Genomic DNA, 6,598 nt, shown 5'->3' on the forward strand with positions numbered 1-6,598 from the left:
AGCAGCCTGATGCGGGGTTGGGGGGGGAGTGGGGGGGGCAGAAGAGTCATGCAAGTCCTTTGTTAACAGAGTTGGCCTTTGGGTCTATGCAAATAAATCTCAACTTTCGTGGGATTTTTTAAATTAAATTTCTAAGCATTTTTAGGATCTGGGCTTGTTAGGAGACTGTAAGTGGGGTCTGTTCTGTTCCTGTACCTTAAAAGGAAAGTCCATGTGAGTTCTGCTTCCTACTGCAAGCTGGTTTAAAACAAACTTAAGGAAGTACTTCTTCCGACAACACAGAGTCAACCTGTGGAACTCATTGACATGGGATGTTGTGAAAGCCAAAAGAGTAACTGTGTTCAAAAAGAATTAGATAAGTTCATGGAGGACAGGTCCATCAGTGGCTATTAGCCAAGATGGTCAGGGACAGAACGCCGTGATCCAGGTATCCCTAAGCCTCCAACTGCCAGAGTCTGGGACTGGATGACAAGGGATGGATTTCTCAAAATTGCCCTCTTCTGTTCATTCCCTCCGAAGCATCTGGTACTGGCCACTGTCAGAGCCAGGGTACTGGGCTATATGGACCATTGGTCTGACCCAGGATGGCTGTTTTTTTGTAATGAAGCATAAGATTAGATGAGACTACATATGCATGTAGGCTATTTATTGTTTTGAAATAGTTTTTTCTAATATTTTGTTCCAGGCACTAAATAAAAATACTTTGTTTTAAAGGGGGCTTTTGGTGACCATCATTGGTCACAAGTTCCCCAAGGGAAGAAAAGCAGGACCCCAAAACCAAATTGAACCTGCTGGGTGATAAGCACTTGGTTTATATGAGGGTAGCCTGACCTAGACCTTGGTCTAAGACACGGACAATCGCAAGATTACACCCCAAGACAGGTGAGGGCAAAAGGTCCAAGACCTGAGCTGGTGTACTCAGAGAGACAAGAGAGGAGCAACTAGTCCTATAACCATGACAAAAAAATAAGAATCAACACAGCATGAGGGCAAGCTCTATTATCAAAGTAATAGGCCCAGTGGAGAACCTTCTGGAATTTACACCTAGACTGACTGTTCCTAAACTCTAATTCACTCTTTAGAATTGTTACAGACATCTCAGTCCATGCAGTGAGAAGTAAGGAAATTGTAATGACTCTATGCAGACACGAGATGGCAGCAGGTATGACAGAGCTCAATGCTGTGGAAGAGGCTCACAAAGAGGTGCTCAGAAGTTGCAATAAGCCTAGAGGCCACAAAATGAAAATTCTTCGCAGAAAGCCCATCCTGGACACCAAGCAGTGAATTCAGAGGCAAAGTTAGAAAGTGATCTTCAGGCAGTGGGAGCTCCCTCAAGCACCTTTGAGCTGTACGTTGGGTTTGCAAAAAGCAAGTCAAGACTGCTTGGTTCTACAACTTTTTCCTAACAGTATTGCCAACCTCAAGTATTTAAGAAGTCAGTCACAAGAATGGCTAAAAATCAGATTTTTATTTTGCTTTCTCGGGTTTGAACTGTCCAGGTGCATTCAGGTTAATTTTTTTAAAGCTTTTCTCCACAACACCAAAGGCTAGAATCTTAAAAATAATAATAATAATAAAAATATTTTCTTGACATCACATGGCTCTGGGAGCTGGGGCTTTAAGAAAAACACCAGATATAGCAAGACTCAAGGTAAAATTTGAGCTGGAGCCCTTCGTAGAGGAACTGACTCCTGGTCACCTCATTTCCTCTTCCTGATCACGGGAATCACCTTCTGTCCCATATAACACTCCCCACCCCCATCTTTCATGTGACAGCTTCTTATTTGGTAGAGGAATAAGGTGTGGGAGGAAGGGGAGGATTTAGGTAACTTTAGCTGTCTAAGTTCTGAAAAGTGCTTTGCATCTCCGCCTCCCCCTGGCCTGGTCCCCTCCCCCGTTCTGATCATGTGAATGCACTACCTCACCACTTAGTCGTCTTTTCCTCCTTTCCCTTGCACAGGCTGCCCAGTCCCCTTCTCCCCACGGCAGTCTCCTCCCCGCCAAGGCATTCCCTTCCCATTGGCTCCGCCTGGGTCTTCCCCTTCTATGCATCAGTGATCTCTACTGGAGAAAGCTGTGCTAACTTAACCAGGTTTCCTTCTGTCTTTAACAAATGCCAAAATTCCCCACCCTCCCACCCCCCCTTAATCTTTTTTTTAAAACCACCTAGATCCTGTGAGAACAGACCAGAGTATGAGAACCGCTGGGTTAGAACTCTCAGACTGAGACCGGAGAGTCATGCGTCTGCAGCCCAAAAAAGACTTTCTTCCTTTGGAAGACTTTCCCCTGCTAAGGGCAACTCATTAACCAGGCTGAAGCGTGCCTGCTGTGTGTCTGAGAATCACACTGCTCTTAATCCTTGCTCTGGTCAGTTCAGCAGCTATAGGAACCACAAGTAATGCTGGACTACACTGCCTTTTCCCATCATCCCCCATGAGGGACTGGGATTTTAATTCACTGAAGGGACACTGGTTAAAGAATCATATTTTTAAGTACGTTTCTTTAAAGGTGCTAGCTCCTAGGGGGATGTCTACATGGGGATTAAAAAAAGAAACACCTGCGTCTGGCCTGGCTCAGCTGACTCAGGCTTGAGCTGCGTGATGAAAAATTGCCGTGTAGATGTTTGGTCTCAGGCTAGAGTCAGAGCTGTGGGACCCTGCAAGGGTGGAGCGTACCAGAGCTAGGGCTCCAGCCTGAGACCAAATGTCTACACAGCAATTTTTAGCCCTGCAGCCCGAGCTCAGCAAGCCTGAGTCAGCTGACCCAGGCCAGCTGTGGCTGTGCCACAAGGCTCTTATCCCCATGTAGACGTACCCTTAGATTATTACAATGGAATGGATTTTGAAAATCTCATGGTTTCCACCATTTATGTAGTTTGCTTTTTGCATGTCACTCACCTCAAATCACAAAAATAGTTTGGACTGTATCACTTCTGTTTCCAGTCAGTTTTACTTTCCAGCTCTCATGCACTAGCCAAAGGGTTGCAAAAATTGGGTTGCTAACATTGCAGGGGACTGTTTCTTAAAAACCAAATAAAAACCAAAAACCCTGACCTCAGTAGGAATATAAGTAATGCAGTTCCAGCTCAGATGAATAGTCATCAATAGAACAACAGAGGCCAGTATCAGATACTTACAAGTTAGATTCAAGAAACCCCAAGGGAGTAATTATTAAATTATCAGCCTATAATGGAAGTGTCTTCCTTACATCCTCCATTAGATATTGGCTTGTATCCCGACACAGAAAGGCTTGTATCCATTTCAGGGCTGTGAGCAGGAATTTGAATTTCACCACTGTTGGAGGGGCACGTCAGAGCAGTGGCCAGGGCTGGGGGCCGGAGCAGAAATACATATTTTTTTGATGAATATTGCTTGTCGTTTCCCTCCCCCATCACACTATCCTTTGAATTCTGCCAAAGTCTTGGCCTCCCTGAAATCTCATGCCAGTAAAATTCTACCAGCAGGTTGTGCGTGGTTCCTTTTATCAGTTTTAAATTAGCTGCCTTTCAATTTTGTTCTATGGCCTCTTGCTCTTGTATTATGAGAGGGGTAAGCTGGAACACCGGCTTTACCCTCTCTGTACCATTTGATAGGATCACCTGATTTCCCTTTTGTACCATTAAATATTATCTATTGACTTGTCTTATTTGTCTCCTCTGCCACCTGCCCAAGTCCAAACCTTCTCTATTTCTGCAAAAGATTAAAAAGGGGAAATATTTCCATTCATCTTAACTTTTATAGAAGCTTGTTTTATTAAAAATACTAAATTATGAATCAAAGAAACCAGTCCTGGCTCGCTAATGGACTGCACAGTTAATTTCTCAGTCCTTAATCAAGCAGAGCTCCAATGGAGAGCAGGGACTTCAGAATTTGGACTCTATCCTCTCCAGCGCATCCAACTTTTTCTGCCCACCAGAACTTTAATTTTTTGTCTTATTAGCTCAACTCCGCAGAGAATCTGAGCTGTAAGTGCTGGTAAGTTTTGGATAAATTAGTTTTCTTTTTCTCAAATTCTTTAGAATTATGACTGGTGAAAAATGAAAAATTCCCCAATTGCGAGCGTTTTCCAGCTGCATCTTTTTGGTTTCCTTTCCCCAGCCACCGCCAAGCTGCACTATTACTAACCATAATGGTACTAATAAGGGCTTGTATGAGAACACTATATTTATTCATTCTCTCCTCCTCACACTTTCATTTCATAGTGTTTGTTTGCAGCTCTAGTGTGGACTGAATCATTCGGAACATGTATCTGAGAAACAAAAGTGAGGCGAAACAAAGATTGCACTCACCTGGCACCCAAAGCAAGGGGAGATTCCAGAGCCCACAGAGCCCAGTTTCAGTCCCCATACCAACATCTTGGTGGCTTATTCTTTCTTACTATTTCTTTTTCCCCCTCTGGATGTGCATTTTCAGTAAGCGACACTCAAATAAATTTGTTAGTCTCTAAGGTGCCACAAGTCCTCCTTTTCTTTTTGTGAATACAGACTAACACGGCTGCTACTCTGAAACCTGACATAGGATTTGGTGTCTTTTACAAATGATTAATTAATTACCAATCTGAAGCGACTTCTTGTTGTGCGAGTTGACTTTAGAACCATGCGCAGAACCAATTTTTCAGTTTGGCAGCTAAACAAAAATTTAAAAGAACATTTCGGGTCCACCCAAAAATGAGAAAAAAAAACCCAAAAAACAAACACCCCTATTTTCTAGTCAAAAAAAGGGGGGAAATTCTTTTGGGTTGAACAAAACATTTTGTTTGAGGGTTTTGTTTTTCAAAAACCTACCTTTTTCAAAATGCTGCCTGTACCATGTATTCACCCACCCATGTACTCTATCTGTCCCCTTACTCTGCTTTCCCCCACTTAAATTCTGCTTTGCAACAGTTGTAATTTTAGGCTTTACCAGAATACCGTGCATCATTAAGGATGGAGAGGAATATGGCCCAGAATCATTAATTAAATGCACTGGTTATTGTTTTTTACCAGAGCAAATTGACAGTCCATACAGCATGGCACTTAACCCCTTCCACCCGTCCAACAACCCATCCAAACCCAGTTCCATGGCCTTATCCAGAGCCTTCTCTTCCAACCATCAGCCCTGCACATCATCTCCCAAAGAGTGTCACAAGATTTTAAACAAAAGATTGCATCAGGTTAGACAAAGTGCCATCAAATGTGCTACTCTAGGGGGTCTCAACCTTGTTTATAGTGTGGATCCCCCTCTTAATGGAGAAATTGCCTCTTGGACACCTCCCATCCCAGCCTCCCATGATCCCCTGCACAACTTCAGACACCACTCTGGCAGCTGTAGAAACACTTGCTCCATAGACCCAACTGTCAGCTTTCTCCTCTTTTGCTCAGAAGATGTGCTCAGTGTTCATGAAGTTCCTGGAGCTCCAACCTCCCTCCCCAACCCCCGCACCCCCCCCCCCCCGCAGCCTAGCAATCTTCCCCCCACCACAAGCACCCTCTCAGCCCCAGCTTTTCCATGTCCCCCTTTCCATAGGACTCACAGAAACCTGCTGCCTCCTAGTGACCTTACTCCCCTCTCTCCTTGTTCAGAACCCTCCATGCCCAGAAGGGGGTCTGAGTCCCTCCTCCACACCCAGCTGCTCTCTAAGCTTTTCCCTTCTGCTACCCATAACCGCCACGACAGACACCCTTCAGCCTCTGCCTCCTGAGCTCCCCCTTTCTCTCCTTCCCCCTATTCATAACCCCCACCACCACCACCACACACAGCTCCTACAGCTGCTGCAGAGAGTGCTCTCTCTACATCCTCTCCTGTCCTAACTTCCCTCCTCTGTCCAGACTCATTCTGCTGACATGCTGGCTAGCTTCAAGCACCAGCCCTTTCTTTTCCCCATGTTCCCTTGCTTCAAGGCCCAGCCATAGCTTTGTTCCTTCCCCACTCTCCAGTGTCTCCCCCTCCTTTGTCCTGCCCCCATAATGAACACCTGGTGCATGGCCTCTTCTCCCTGCTGGGCTAAGTATCCCTTTATTGCCTACCCCCAATGCCCTCCTCCAAACTCCTTCCTGCAACTATGATGCAACGGAGTCAGGGCCCGTGGAGAAACCAATTGTGGTCAGAGCAGGATACTGCGGAAAGAAGGGAAGTTAGTTGCGGGGAATGGAGAAGGGATGAGGAAAAGAGAACAAAAGGTTCCCCATTCCTCTGACATTTTCTCTTTCTGGGAAAAGCCCCAAGATCCTGTTAGTGCCGGTTAATAGATTTCCCATTACTGATGGTTTGTGGCTTAAGGCCTGCTCCTGGCTCCAGTTCCTCAGGGTGGCTACTGGCCCTGCTGCAGCCTCTGGGTTTATCTCTAAGAGCTTTGAGGTTCAAGTCCCCATGTCTTACAGAAGCTTATTATAGGGGTCATTCGTGGCTGCTGCTTTGCTGGCTCCTCTCAGTGTTATTTCTCTATCACTGTATTCGCAGCACCTCTCAGAGGAGTACCCACCACAAAGTTAATTCTTGCTTTATCTATTCCCTCTTACAGATAATTCAAAATTCCCAGCATCATAAAATCCAGCACAGCTCCCCAGGCCTCGAAGAAACAGCCTTCGGATTCGTGGCATTAGAAGCAACAACAAACAATA

This window comes from Chelonia mydas, chromosome 1 (genome assembly GCF_015237465.2).
Source record: "Chelonia mydas isolate rCheMyd1 chromosome 1, rCheMyd1.pri.v2, whole genome shotgun sequence".
NCBI lineage: Eukaryota > Metazoa > Chordata > Testudines > Cheloniidae > Chelonia > Chelonia mydas.